This window comes from Orcinus orca, chromosome 21 (assembly GCF_937001465.1).
Source record: "Orcinus orca chromosome 21, mOrcOrc1.1, whole genome shotgun sequence".
Lineage (NCBI taxonomy): Eukaryota > Metazoa > Chordata > Mammalia > Artiodactyla > Delphinidae > Orcinus > Orcinus orca.
In genome coordinates this window covers 20,892,557-20,908,084 of record NC_064579.1, presented here as the reverse complement: position 1 = coordinate 20,908,084, position 15,528 = coordinate 20,892,557, and the positions used below count along the sequence as shown (strand labels likewise).

The window sequence follows — 15,528 nt, the reverse complement described above, 5'->3', positions numbered from 1 at the left end:
ATTATGTGAAATATACAGATTCCTCATCTGACTGAATACATTTTTGAAATAAAAAGTTCCTCCCAGACCTGAGGAGAGAAAAAAATGCAACTTTCTGATCTTGGTTAAATGAATTGCCTGCATCGCTCATTTCAAAAACTCCTTACCAGTGCCTAAGGACAAACTAACACTTGCAAATTAAACAATTAGGTGAGACAAAAAGACACAGTTTGGCTTCATCAACTATATAATTTGGTCAAAAGAAAGCTTACCTGCTGCAGTTTCCCACTCATAAAGATTAAACAGACACCTGGCCTTATGGCTTCCTGCTATTAAATCAAGTCCTTTAGGCCACAAATTAGGCCATGGAGACAACATTTAATGCAACAATAATGCATTGAATTTGATTTAGTTTACTGAGTCTATGTGAAATCTGCAAAACTTGGGTGGAAAACAGGTGGCAGTAGACTTGTTAAAGGAGTTAAAATAATCTGTAACATCCCTTTCACTTCTAGCGTTCAAAGAAATGACTACTTCGGAGACAACTTGAGAGCTAAGTCTAAAGACATACACTACTAGGAAGGCATGGGATCAGGGGGAGGAAAACAGTAGTAGTTTGCATATAATTTTTAGATTCCTCTTTTGGCACCTGACCATAACATGCATTTAAATGATCTACTAACATGGTGCAAAACCACTAGGTGTACTTCTAGCGACTAATTAAAAGATACAAATGAATAGATATGCAGGTGGCCTGAAAGATTTTTATGAAGTCCTCTAAGAATTTCACTTCCTTTCAGAGTGACAAAGAATTTAGTTCATTTAAGATATTCATTTTTCAAGTAATGGGTACACAAATGCACACTTTATTCAAATCAAACCCTACTATGAACGTGTTAAATGCCATGTTTGACATAATTGAGTTATATTCATCGTTGTTTTTAAAAATTATATAATGTTTTAAGCACTTTTACACCCATCTTAAAGCTTAAGTATATAGAAAAGAAAGGGGGATAATAATTCCACTTGTGGAACCAGAGAGCTGTCCTAAAACACAAAGCCAAACATCAGAATTAACCTATATACCTGGAGAAACACACTCTATGAGTAACTACAGTAACTCGATGTGCTGGATAACCACAACGCTAAGAGTAATATGAAAAAAACATCACCATCACCTAGTTTGAACACGTGCAGCTATCTTAAACTATTGAAACCTATCTCTGAATGTATGACGCCTCAAGAATCTGCTTTTGTGAAAGATACATAAATAACTGAAGATCATTTGCCTTTTAAATCTTTTCCGATTTCAGTCACTGTAAATAGGAGTTGCTTAACAAAAGCTATTTAATGAAATCATAGTTCAGACACATGAAGGAAAAAAAAAACCTCTAACTGCACAGAAAATATTTATGAGTTTACTTTCCTAACGCATACAATTGCGTCCTTGTTTTCAAAGTCCCGCAATTCACATCAGTGGGAACAAAAAAATTCTTAGAGACAACAGAAAGTTAGCTTCCTAGAGGAAAGCACTTAGAGAAAGAAAAAGCACTTAAGAACCAGAATCTCTTAAAAAAAAAAGATCTTAGAAGTTTCTCTTCCAAAAAAGAAACAAACGGATAGCACAGTTGCAAATGTTTAGCCCCGATATTTATCACTCACCTATGCTTAACTACATTCAACCAGTTACAACTCAAACCTCAGGACAGCACTCCTTCAGGGTACAAAACATCTAAAAGAACTCGGTGACTCCATTTCAAAGATCCCATCCCTTAGCAGTTGGCCTCTCCTTTCATCACACCAACGCTGTGAATATCTCACAAATCGCAAGAAATTAGCCGCGGAGCGAGATCAGATAAGTCTTTAACAGGCACGCGTGTTACCGGAGAGAAGAAAGTGGAACGCGCGTGTGAAGTTTCCGAGCTCCGGGCGAGGCGGAAGTTCTCGCCCAGAGGCCGCCGGGAACCCCGCGCCGCGGCTGCCGCTTTGATTTCCAGCAATGGCTCCGGGGCCAGAGCCGGTGCAGCCGGGGCCGCCGCCAGCTCGCAGCAGCAGTCGGGTAGGTAATTACCATTCGGGTCACGTCGCGCCTTAACCGCTCCCGCCCATCCGCCTCCGCCCACCCACCCGAATCCAGGGCCTGCCCTGAACTTTCCAAGTGGGCAGGGGCCTCGGCACCACCACCGTCCGGCGGGTCTCTTTCTTTCCATCCCGTCCCCAGAGCGCCGGGGGGCGCTCGGTCCTGGGCTGGACAGTGAGGGGCAAGCTCCCAACGAGCCGGAAGCCCGCCACCCGGCAGCAGCAAGTTGCTCGTCCCGCGGGCACATACGGCTTCGGCCCGGCCGCGCAATGGCACCGAGTGCGCCGCTGCGCCCCTCGCCCACCGCCCTCAAGCCCCATTTGGTTTCCTTCAAACTTACAGCAAAGTTAGCCCGAAGCGGCGGCGGCGGCGGCGGCGCTCTCGGGGGCGCGCACCTCGCCGCCTCAGCGCGCCCCCGAGCGGGGTCCGGGTCGGTCCGGGGCCTCACTGGCTCCGCAGGGCCGCATGGTATCTGCGGCCCGCCCTCGCTTTCCTTGCGCCCCGCTCTGAGGCAGCGCCCCGCCACCCGCGAGCCCCACTCCAAGCCCGGCCGGTGCAACCCCGGCGTCTCACGCACCCGGCGCTTCACGCACCCGGCGCGGGATATATCCCTCCGCTCGCAGCCACGCCCGCTCGCGCCGGCGCTCTTTTCTCCCGCGCAGAAACTCGACCCGACTTTTCCTGGCAGCCGGAATCCCAGTCCGCGGGGTCCAGGCTACGCCGCCCCGCCAAGGGTCAGGGATCTCCCAGCAGCTACAGCAGCCAACTCCTTTCCAGGAGACCAGCGAGTGCCCAGGATGACCTAGCGACACCGCGAGGAACAGATTGGGGCTCGCTCTAGTGCCGAGGTTAGTTATGGCCAGCACACAGATTTGTGCAGGTAATTAACAGGGAATGCTCCCTACTAGGAAAGGGGGAACAGTAACTTAGCTTAAAAAAAAAAAAAAGAGCGAAGGACTAAAGAAAAAGCTTCCCACGCCTCCTCCTTTAGATTCACGGGAACCTTCAGGGAATTCCTAAATCTGAATTTGAATGCCTTGGCTGTAGGTCTGCAATTGCTTGGTGGAATAAAATCTTCCAAAAGGTCTCAAAAGGAATGCAGTTAGATCGGAACCTACTTCCTTTTTCAATCTACAGTACACTAAAATCCCGGGAAAGTGAAAACGCTTCCTTCGCGACCTCTTTGCGCAGAGCTGGTTAGACCCCTGAACCTCTCCAGCCGTGGTTACGAACCCCAACGCCGGCCTCCGCCGGCGGACACCCCCGACTCCCAGGTCTGCGGGACAAAAGGCAGCGGTGCCGTCTCGTGCGCTTTCCCACGCGGTAAGTACACCCCGCAGGCTGTGAACGCAGTCTGACGTGAAACTACAAGTTCCGCAGGGAGAAGGGGAAACCCCGGGCGTCCAGACGGCCCACTCGGGGAACTCCCCCTACACCGGAGCGCGCAGTCCGGGCATCGCGGGGCTGTGAGCCGGTCCTCAGCGCGGGCAGAGCTGCAGGCGCCGGCTCAGCGCAGCCCGGAGTGCTCCCGGGCGCTGGGAAACAGCCGGGAGAAGAGGGCGGCCTTGACCTCGGAAAGTTTGTGCAGCTCGAATACGTTAACGCTGTGAGGACAAAGAGAGATGATTTCCCTGGAACCGGTGGAGGGGGCTGCTGGAAGAACTACGAGGCAAATGGGGGTAAGGGAGTCTAGGGTTAAGGAGAGAATTTCCCTGTTTCAAAGTTAATGCAGTCTCCTCTTATGCCATCTCAAAGAAGGTGATGGGGGGGAATGTGTCTAGAAGGTCATGGCTGGGAAGGAATAATAATGCCTGCAGAATGAGTGTGCTGATTCGTAGCACTAAGAGTATGTGCTGTATTCCCTGCGCGTTATTTAGAATACACAGAAATTCACACACCCAGCAAACATCATCATCCAAACACTTGGCCACGGCAAAGCGCTCCTGGAGTTACAGGTCAGTTTCATACATGGAACACCTCGAAAGTAGGTTACCTGGTCTCCAAGCTCAACTCGTTTGTGCCCGTTGCCGAATTCTAACTCTAAACAAAACACAATCACACACGAACGCCAACAGTTTGTTGGGGCGGGATGCGGGGGGCGGGGGAGGAGAAGAACAGTAAAAGGTAAAAAGACACCATCCCATAACGTAAAATCACAAGATTTTTTAAATGACACAAAAGAATTCCTGGAGAAAATTACCATTCACTAATAACTAATAACCCTTTCTTGGACTAAAACATCTGTTTGGGAATCCCGGTTTGCCAGGTCCACTGAAAACCTAATTGCCTGAAAGAAGTTGCACTTCGTCGCCAGAGGAACAGCCGAGAGTCAGAGATCGAGATTTCAGAGTCCGGTGCTGCCACGTTTTTACTGATCCTTTAGCCCCAACGGAACGAAACAGAGGTGCCTTTTTGCTACCAGCTAATTACCTTCACATGAACAAGAAATGTAGTACAAGCTCCACGTTTGTCCTCTCAATAGTCGATCCTCCCTAACCCAGTACCCAAAGGCTCTAGAAAATGAGGGGGATGGGTTCCCGAAAACAAAAAAAGCTTTCCGCCAGCACTGCCTCTGCATCCAGTCCACCCAAGCTGGTATTTGTATATTAGCTATAGAATGGGCCGGAGTGGGTGGTAAGTGAAGGCTAGGGTGACGGCGACGGACCTCACGTCCACGTCCCAAGAGCGCCCGGCAGGTCCAAGTTCGCGGTCCGTGCGCAGAGCGCGCGCTTTGCCGGGTGCCCGGACTAGAGGGCGCTGCGCCACTGCAGATCACGCGGCACCCAATGCGCCCTCCCTGGGCACCATTTCTATAATAAGTTACATTTGAAATAATGCACAAACAGCATAGCTTTTCAAGTTCTTTTGAACAGTGCTTTGTAAGTATTTTATGAATTCCAAAACCTATGCATACTTATCTTTCATTCCCGAATCAAGCACAGCCAGGGCGGGTGTGCAGCTCGCCGAGCGGAAAGCCGGTAGGATGCACACGCTTCCTTGTACTAGTCAAACACCCCACGCAATTTCATTAACGTTTAAACTTAAATACGGAAAGACTTGCACTCAAGAAAGTACTCACCCGTCCAGCCGAGTCCTCGGTGTTCTGCTTTAAAGTCCCGGCAGGTCCGTAATCGCCACGCGATTTGGATATTTGTTACAAGCCGTGTATGAAGTACCAACTTTGCTTCCCTCGGATCTTCAGCATGTCGCCAACGAGAGTGCGATCCGCCCGCGCCGCCCAGGTGGCCGCATCTCCGGAGGCTTCCGAACTGGGGGAAACTTGAGCAGCAAAAGGAGGCGAAATGAGAGTGCGCGAGGGCTAGAGGGCCGAAGAGAAACCAAGTTTGTCAGGACATGTCCGGGCAGCGAGCCGCCGAGTTTAGGAGTTGCGGCCGGGAGCTGCGGCGGATCACTGCCTCTTTCCCCACTCCCTCCCGCCTGGAGGAGGTGGGGGAGGGGAGGTGACGTCAGCGCCCCGCCTAGCCCCCAGCCCCGCCGCCTGGACGGGATTCTCACGCGGGGTCCGCCTCCTGAACAGTAGCGGCCGCGAGCTCGGAAGCTCGGCCGGCTCTCCTGCCACAGCGGTCGCTGCGGCCGCTGCGGTCCCGACAGTGAAGCGTCTGCCCCTCTCCACCCCGCCGCGTCTCCCGGGCTCCGCCAAGCGCCGGCGTTCCTCGCACTCGGCGCCGGGGCGGCCCCGCGGCGCGCACCTCTCCGGCTGGCTTTCTCGCAAGCCCCCCTCCGGCCGCGTTTCCCACGCCTCGAACTGCAGGTGATGCTCTTCCTCTTCTGCAGCTGAAATTCGTCGCGACGTGTCGCCTGCCGGGTTCTTGCAGGGCGGAAGCACGAACAGTCTCTGCGGACTAGCCTGGACGACTTGTACTTTGTAGCCCTCCAACTTTAGGATGTGATCTATTTTAATTACTTCTCGTGCTCTAGCGCTGTTTGCGGTCTTTGTGTTGAAAATCACGGAGCCATATTTTAATGTTCAAATCCTCTCCAAAAGCGCCTACGTTTTTAGACCGTACTCTGAAGCGTACAAGGATCCAAGGGGTGGAGGGAGAGGTGGAGGAGGAGCCAGTTTCTAATGTTTCCTATAAGTCATCCGTAGTGATGGGGGCCAGTACACAAATCAGTCGGCTACTCGTGCTGTAGACTAAGACAGATGCAAACGCTGTTGAAGTGAAATTTGTAAGTGAATACGTCCTTTCTACGTAAGCGTCTGGACTCCAGGAAAAAATCTGCTCTGGAATATATATATATATTTTTAACGCCGCTAAAATACCAAAATAAAATCTCCTCAACAGCGTGAAATTCCCAGGGAGCCATTTCTGTGAGTTGACACTGTCCCCAGAAGGTTAGCATTAAAATTCCCTGGAAAAGGGCAGGGGGCTGGAGCGGGTTCTGTTAATACCTTTGCAGCCGTTGATGTAAATCTAGCGGTCAGTTTAGCTGGCTGTTATCTCTGGAAGGCAAAGAGCAGAACCCCTAGGACACAGGAAACATGGCAAGGAGTTAAACAGTTAAGAGAAAAGAAGATTGTGTTGGAGCATTGGATGTGCTTAGCCTTAAGGAAGTCATATAACTTCTCTAAATTTCAGTTTCCTCGTCTGTTTCACCTTGTAAAAATGTGTGTGTATTTCCATTCAAAAATATTTATTTGCCAGGGAGGCAATGCTCAAGGAGACACTTTTCCCCAGCATCATATACAGTGTCTAGTAAGCATATAGGAGTTCATCAATAGTCCTTGTCTTACCCTCCCTGGTTCTTTGCAGTGTCTGTTTTCTCATCTATACAATTAGGAAGAGTTACAAGGAGGTTATCCCAAATAATTTTGTTATGGAAAGGAGAGGAGGGCACCCAGAAGGTGCCAGATTCCTGAGGGAGGAGGAAATAAAAGGACAGACTGACTTGAAAGGCCAGCCTGTTAGTGCAGAGGACAGACCTCTCATGCTTCACTATTTCATCTACACAGGCTCGCTCCTTTTATGTCAATAGTTGAAATTAGAAATTGACTGCAGATTGTAAGTTTTTTATAAATAATACACATAAGTTCCCCCAGATGCTGCCGTGCAAGTCAGTCTGGTTTGCTGTACTCACCTTTAGCGTTATCATAGGTAAGTCAAATTATTTCCAATAGAAAAAGAAAAAAATACAAACGAGAGGAACTTATATATAATAATTGATGGTATTAATAGAAATAGCTGCTTTTAAAAAAAAAAAAGTGAAAGGGGCAGAAAATTTTTAATAAAACCTCTAGACCTGCACCGTCCGATACCATAGGTAGCCACTAGCCACAAGTGGCTAAGTAAATTAAAAGCCAGTTCCTTGGTCTCACTAGCTACATTTGAAGTACTCGGTATCCACTTGTGACTAGTGGCTGCTATATTGTTCAGGGCCGATGAAAGAACATTTTTATCATGACAGAGTTCTGTAGGACAATGCTGTTACAGACTTTGCTATTGTTTTTGGAAGGCTACATCAAGCATTATATTACAATTTCCATGCATCCAACACTGGGTCAATTCCAAAGTTAAAAAAAAAAAAACAGAATCACAGAAGGATTCACTCATTTCACAAATATTTATCAAGTACCAACAACAATATGCTAAGTGAAACTATAAAGGACTCAAAATTTAATGAGTTAGGTGTGTTTGGTGATTAAGAAATATTAACATGGCTTAACATGGCCTTTCCGTTGTTTTCAATCATTGCTGACTACGAAAACCAGGGGGAATCACTCAATTTAAAGCAGAAGAGATTTCTAAAACATTTTTAAGAATAGTCCTAGGACTAAATAATTCTAAGTAGGCTGACTGACTTCTGTCATCCCACCCTCTCTGTTCCTTTTAACTGCTTTCTCATCTCCTACACCCCCTTTTCCCCTACACTTCCTGAAGATGAGGCACTGTTCAGCTGTCTCCACTTCTCCATACTTTGGAATTATTTTATCCTTTGCATTTAAATACAGCTCTCCTTTGGGATTGCTTGTACTCACCAAGAGAGCCATTAGAACAGACAACTAGTCAATCTGGTAAGAATCAGTAGTGGTTAACTATGGGTATGAATATGTTCATTTCCCTGGTCCCTTCCAAGTGCATTGTAACAAGGGCTTTCTTAAAGCTAAACCTTAATCATAAAATTTTATTCTAATGGTGAAATTTCAGATGCCAGTGCCAATCGGGAAAATATTTGGAGGCATTACGCGGAATGGCTAACTACTAAAAAAATAAATAAATAAAAAATAAAGTTTACCTTCATTTCTGGCATACATACATAGTGAAAAAGGCTGGTTTGGACCTTCTGTCCCTACAAATGTAAGATCAACATCCCCAAGTGGTTTGGAAACAGATTCTGCTGGATAAGTATCATGCTTGTGATGCTTTCCCAGCTCGGGGATTGAAGGATTCCACGTCTACCTTTCTGAGCAGTGAGCGATGAATCATGCAGAATCTGTTGAAATACTTTCTCAATAAAGGCAGTAAAAAGAACATTAGACTCAAGGTCAATAAATCTGGTTTGAGTCTTTGCCACATAAAATCTAATGTACTTGGTTATTACTGAATTTTGGGAGTCTCACTTTCCTTTATAAACGTGCATTTCTAAAGTGATCTCAAACAAACAAGCAAACAAACTGCCTCACCTGTTGTGAGAGATATAGTAAAGAATGAAGATAACAAATACAGTATCATTATTCTCCTCAAATTTACTCACTATTTCTCACCCTACCACTCCCTCTCAGTTATGAGGCTTTGTAGAACCAACAGTAATAAATAACATGGGTTTAATGCCAATTATAACCTAGCCTCGGTTCCAACTTCTTTATATGCATCATCTCATGGATTTCTTACTAAATTCTACAGGGTATTAGCAATTATACCCTACCTCCATGTTCTAGATGAAACAGTGAGGTTGAGGTAGATTAGATAACTCATGTTCGGTCACATTTTGGACTGAAACTCAGGGCTGACTGTCTTCATAGCCAACATGCTTGTCAATATAATACACCAGCTCCTTATACCCTACACCTCATTTGCACCCTTTATGAACCAAGGCCTTTGTCAGCAGTGTTGTGGTTTAAGAAGCAACCTAAGAGGAGTAGGGTATCAAAAACTATCAAATGATGGCTGGAGAAAGATGGTCCTTTCTAGCAGCTTCACCAAATATGGATACAAAATTGTTTAAAAGTGGGTCCTTTAATCACAGAGGGAGAACACCACTGATTGTGTCTTGTAATAGATATGTAATACATTCATTACTTGTTTGGCTTACCTATTTTCCTAGGTAGATACGCGTACTCCGAAACACATTTCTTTTCAATTTGAAATCATTGTCTGACTTTTAACTTGTTTAGTCTGAACAGCAGAAAAATACACACCAATGATTCTCACTGTATTCTGACAAGGACTATCTCATAGGATTCCATGATCAGCATTTCAATTTATGCTCTGTTTCCTTTTCCTGGTCTGGAACCACTAGGGTTGCTTTATCTCTCCAATTCTCCTTTCTCTCTTTAATTTATACTTTTCCATATGACAAGATGGGAACTTCCCTCTATCTATACTTTTTTTTACTGTTAAGATACTATCCCTTTTCCTGGTAGAATTTTTTTGGTCATAAAAACTAATCTGATATAGAGTCTAAGAGGACCCCATTCGGGAAACAAGAATTATGATAGTCCCCCAGCCTCCTTTCTCTAACAGATGATCTATTTAAGCCCATCATGGTAGTTCTGTACCCATTTGTCATGAACATGTGGGCCAATTGTAGCCAATGAGATATTAGAGGATGTTTACTGGAGGCCTCTGGAAAAAAATTTCCTGCCTCCTAAGGAAGATCCACAAGAGACATTATGTCTCCCTATGGACACTGTCAGGTCAGGAGGTCATGCCTGGGACTGCTACCACCATCTTACTTGCAGAGGATGAGGCCTAAACCTGGGAAGGCAGGTGAGGGTTCTCAATGAGGTTGAATCAACTATCTCTGAAGGCCATCCCAACTCAACACTTCTTTTAATGGGAGAGCATAAGTTTTCATCTTACTTAAGCTGGATCGTGTCAGGATTTGGCTTATTTGTACCTGACATCATCTCCCACAGCTAGGTCATCCTTCTTTAAATGTACAAGGAATTATTTGAAAGAAAAAATAAATGGATGTACCTCCTCAACTTATTGGTCAATAGGAATTGAGACTGACTGTACTGACAAAATGGAAGGACTCTTGGAGTTTTCCTTTAATGGTGAAAAAGAAGTTTTTAGATGCAAAATGATTCAGTCTTGCAAACTGCCCATTTCTCTACCATAATGAAGACAAAAATAAAAATTTGAAATTTTATCTGTTCAACTAAAAGATTCTTCTTCATTCCTACTGTTCTTTCCTCTCCAGTGTCCAAAAATATTTCTAGATATTGAAACTTAAAATCTTTTGCACAGCAAAGGAAAACATAAGCAAGATGAAAAGGCAACCCTCAGAATGGGAAAAAATATTTGCAAATGAAGCAACTGACAGAGGATTAATCTCCAAAATTTACAACCAGCTCATGCAGCTCAATATCAAAAAAAACAAACAACCCAATGCAAAAATGGGCAGAAGACCTAAATAGACATTTCTCCAAAGAAGGTATACAGATTGCCAACAAACACTTTAAAGGATGCTCAACATCACTAATCATTAGAGAAATGCAGATCAAAACTACAATGAGGTATTACCTCACAACAGTCAGAATGGCCATCATCAAAAAATCTACAAACAATAAATGCTGCAGAGGGTGTGGAGAAAAGGGAGCCCTCTTGCACTGTTGGTAGGAACGTAAATTGATACAGCCACCATGGAGAACAATATGGATGTTCCTTAAAAAACTAAAAATAGAACTACCATATGACCCAGCAATCCCACTACTCGGCACATACCCTGAGAAAACCGTAATTCAAAAAGAGTCATGTACCACAATGTTCATTGCAGCTCTATTTACAACAGCCAGGACATGGAAGCAACCTAAATGTCCATTGACAGATGAATCGATAAAGAAGATGTGGCACATATACACAATGGAATATTACTCAGCCATAAAAAGAAACGAAATTGAGTTATTTGTAGTGAGGTGGGTGGACCTAGAGACTGTCATACAGAGTGAAGTAAGTCAGAAAGAGAAAAACAAATACCGTATGCTAACACATATATATGGAATCTAAAAAAAAAAAAGAGAGATGGTTCTGAAGAACCTAGGGGCAGGACAGGAATAAAGACGCAGATGTAGAGAATAGATTTGAGGGCACGGGGAGGGGGAAGGATAAGCTGGGACGAAGTGAGAGAGTGGCATGGACATATATACACTACCAAATGTAAAACCGATAACTAGAGGGAAGCAGCCACATAGCACAGGGAGATCAGCTCGGTGCTTTGTGAGCACCTAGAGGGGTGGGATAGGGAGGGTGGGAGGGAGACACAGGAGGGAGGAGATATAGGGATATATGTACATGTATAGCTGATTCACTTTGTTATACAGCAGAAACTAACACAACATTGTAAAGCAATTATACTGCAAAAAAGATGTTAAAAAAAGTGAGGATGGATCTGTAAAAAAACAAAACCAAAAACGGATGTGCTATGGTTGAAGATAAGGTGCTGTATAAGTCAGCTTTGTTGTTTTGTATGTTTAGGAAGGAAGATAGTTTGCCCCTGGCACTTTCCTGAGCAACAATTTGTAAAAGTCTCTTCTGTGTGGTTAGGTGTAGGAGAGACAAAGAACGAAGGAATCTTCCTCTTATTTCTTCCCCTCCACTTGATGTTTATTCTGGAGTAGCATTGAAAAAAATTATTCATGACACTTGTTAAACACTAAGGCAGACTTTAATCAGGACCATTATGATAGGTGTAGGGTCTGCAGAGGTGGCATTTTTGCAGCAGGAAAGAGAGACAACTTCGAATGCAGCAAGGAACAGTGAGGATTTATACAAGGAGCAAGGTGAGCGTCGATGGATAGAAAAGTACTAAGAGGAGAACATCAGGGGCAAAAGGGGAATCTGGCTAAGCCGACCTGATGGGATTCTTGCTGAAGGCAGGCCAGGGTGATCAGATGTTACCTGGGGGATGCTGAGAGAAAAGGCATTTTGTCAGATATCCAGGGTGGGGAATCCTGGTGAAACCAGCTGAACAGGGTTCTTGCTACAATTGGGCGATGAGGCCCGACAAGGATGAACACCAAGATCAAGGTCAAGGGGCTTCAAGGAGCCTGTCTAGAGTTTGGTCAAGGAGAGAGTGCTTGTCAGTAGCAGGCTCCTGTTCTTTCTACTCTTCTGTAATTGTTGTTTTTTTTTTTTCCCTGAGAAAGCAAAGAAAAGAAGAGGAGCAAGTGTTAGTATTAATCAAGCATCTGAGACCCTCTGAATCTCAGCTGTTAACGTTAGTCGTCATCATTAGTCTGTGTCGTTGGTTTATAAAAAAGCCGAACTGTTTAAGGAGGTTGAGGTGACACATAGATGGGTGAAGGCAGAGTACTGTGGAAGAAAGGAGTTAAAAGTCAGAGGGTTTAGACGAGCTTTCTACCTCTAATGTTCTCTAATGTTTACCGGCTGTGTGAGCTTGACGAGTTACTGAGCTTCTTAAATAGCAGTGTGATTGGCTGAATTCTAAGTTGGGCCCAGTGATGGCCAACTCCTGCCATTCACACCTTTGTGTTATCTCCTCCCATAGCTTAAACCAACCAGTGTCAGTTTAACAGTAGGACGAGCCAGAAGTGGTGGTATGTCACCTCTGAGATTAGGTTATACAAGACAGTGATCTCCCTTCCTGACCTCCCCCTCTCTCTCCGTCTCTGTCTCTGTCTTTGTCTTTCCCATTACTTGCTCTGGGGCAAGTCAAAAGCCCACATGAAGAAGGAACTGAAGGCTTCTTCCAACAGCCACCTGAGTGAGGCCTCCAGAAGCCTTCAGCTGACTGCAGCCCCAGCACGCATCTCATTGCAGCCTCCTGAGGGACCCTGAGCCAGATCGACCAGCTAAGCTGCTCCTAGATTCCCCACCCTCAGAAACTCTGTGAGATAATTAATGTTATTTTAAGCTGCTAAGTTTTGGGGGGAATTGTTAACAGTAGATAAAGACCCTCTGAATAATGCCTTTCTACCAATAATATAGTGAGGACTCAGTAAAAGCATGGATCAGAAAACACTTGGTAAACCTTAAAGTACGACATTTAGAGCCAAATGAATAGAGTGGAAGAAAGTGTCTAGAAAAGCACTATCTAGAAGAACTTTATGTGCAGATGGAAGTGTTCTCTCCGCGCTCTCCTGTGTGGTGCTGTTGAGTGCTTGGCATGTAGCTAGTGCAAAATGAGGACCGGAATTTTATTTTAATTCATTTAAATGTGCATAGTCATAGGTGGCTAATGGTACCGTTTTGGACACAACAGGTGTGGAGGTTTCTAAACCCACAAATGAGTATTTCAAAACAGAGGCAAAAAGAGCGCAGTGCATAAATATCAGGATCATGTTTTCTTCTCCAATTGTGACTTTTTTAAAGGAAGACTTGTGTTATTTATGTGATCTGGAGATGATGGATTGAGTTAAATTAAGCAGTTATTTCCTTCCTTGTGTGAAAAAAGGGCAATACATTTTGTGAAACTGGGTTTTCTGAGACCTCAGGGAGATTTACTTTTGTGTGTACCTGTGAAATTTATTAGACATGAAATTACGGATTCAATTGACTGTCCCACACAGTTGGCTGATTTGTATGATTAATTGAAGGGGCATGCAATGAACCAACTGTGCCCGCGGTTACCCAGACTACACAGGGCACTGCTGATTCATCCACCTGGCTGGTGAGAGAGAGTTAATAACGTGGGTGTTTCTTGACACCACTTTATTCAGTGATGTCATTTGGTAAATATGTAACCCCAAATGCAAAGCAACTACTCTTAATTACTTGCAATGACAGTTAAACCTGACTAAAGATATACTTCAGTGTATATACAATTGTATCAGTTAAGGTTTGTAGGATGGCATGTATATTACCCTGTTAAAGTAGGAATGTTGAACTGGATTTTCTTATTCTTTCTAAATGATATCTGTTGAATTGTGCTCTGCAATATAGCTGATTGTCACTTAAATGTTGGCAATATCATAAGTTCCTATGTCATGTCAGATTATGTCTTTCATCCACAATCTTGCAGTCACGTTATTGTAAGATAAATGTTGCGGCTGCAGATCAAAACAGGATGAAGGAGAGCTGGCTATCCCCCAGTCATGGAAAAAAGTAAAAGTGGATCCTTATCTCATACTAGACACAAAAAGTTTCTCTTGATGAATGAAAGATGTAAGGCTGTAAGGCCAATGGTTTTTTTTTTGCTTTTTGGTTATTTTTGGCCTTGCCACGTGACATATGGGAGCTTAGTTCCCCGACCAGGGATCGAACCTGTGCCCCCTGCAGTGGGAGCTTGGAGTCTTAACCCCTGGACTGCCAGGGAAGTCCCCCAGTGGTTAAAATATTTAGAAGAAAATATAATAAAATAATTTATCTGGGGCTATGGGAGGGTTTACTACATAAGACAAAATGTTCTAGCCATGAAAGAAAAGATTGACAAATTTAATTACATAAAAATTAAGAACCTCTGCTTATCAAAAGACACCATGTTGAGAAGGAAAAATGTAAGCCACAGACTGGGAGAATACTTATGTAACAAATATAATTGACAAAAAATGAGTATCTTTAATGTAAAGAAGTTCTACAAATCAATAAGAAAAAGGCTCAATAGAAAAATAGGAACCTTTCAATAAAAAAATGGAAAAAAAGAAACCCATGCACCTGTGTTTCAGGCAGAGGAAGTATGAATGGTGATTATTTTTGTAATGGGTTAAATTGTGCCCCACCCCATGTCCTACTCCTTAAATGTCCATGTCCTAATCTTTAAAACCTGTGAATTTGACGTTTTTGGAAAAAAGGTTCTTTGCAGATGTAATTAAATTAAGAATCTCGAAATAAGATCATCCTGGATTATTCAGGTAGGCCCTAAATCCAATGACAAGCATACTTGTGAGAGTCATTCAGGTGAGAGACCCTCAGAGCTAAAAGGCTATATGAAGGCAAAGGTAGAGATTGGAGTCATGCAGCCACAAGCCAAGGAATGCCTGTGCCACCAGAAATCAGAAGATGCACAGAAGGATTCTTCCTGAAGGCTTTCAGAAGGAGCACAGCTCTGCCAACACTTCGGTTTGGGACTTCTGGCTTCCAGAACTGTGAGACAAAACATTTTTGTGGTTTCAAGCCACCCAGTGTGTGGTAATTTGTTACAGCAGCCCTAAGAAACTGATACAGTACATAAGAAGAGATACTTTCATTAGTTATTAGACAAACAAAAGTTAAAACCCCAATGTAATACCCGATACACAAACCATATTGGCAAAAATGAACATGTCCGATCATATGAGATGTGGTAAAGATATGGCTCAACAAGAACTCATACCATACTGGTAAGGC

The 15,528-nt window shown here is 44.3% G+C and overlaps 1 protein-coding gene and 1 long non-coding RNA gene across 4 annotated transcripts in view; one reads left to right on the top strand and one right to left on the bottom strand.

Annotated features, from left to right (window-relative positions):
- Positions 1 to 5,677, bottom strand: part of FAT1 (FAT atypical cadherin 1) — a 120,165-nt gene extending 114,488 nt beyond the window's left edge. For 2 of the 3 annotated variants that reach the window (XM_033400687.2, XM_033400688.2), the window contains exon 1: positions 5,139 to 5,677. The gene's annotated coding sequence lies outside the window, so the exon portion shown is untranslated. The remainder of the gene's footprint in view (positions 1 to 5,138) is intronic. The other variant, XM_004277189.4, reaches the window with a different exon arrangement.
- LOC125962806 (uncharacterized) lies at positions 1,514 to 5,189 on the top strand. Its single transcript, XR_007474548.1, has 3 exons — positions 1,514 to 2,038; positions 3,197 to 3,382; positions 4,326 to 5,189. It is a non-coding gene; the product is annotated as an uncharacterized LOC125962806 (long non-coding RNA).
- Positions 5,678 to 15,528: the final 9,851 nt, after the last annotated feature.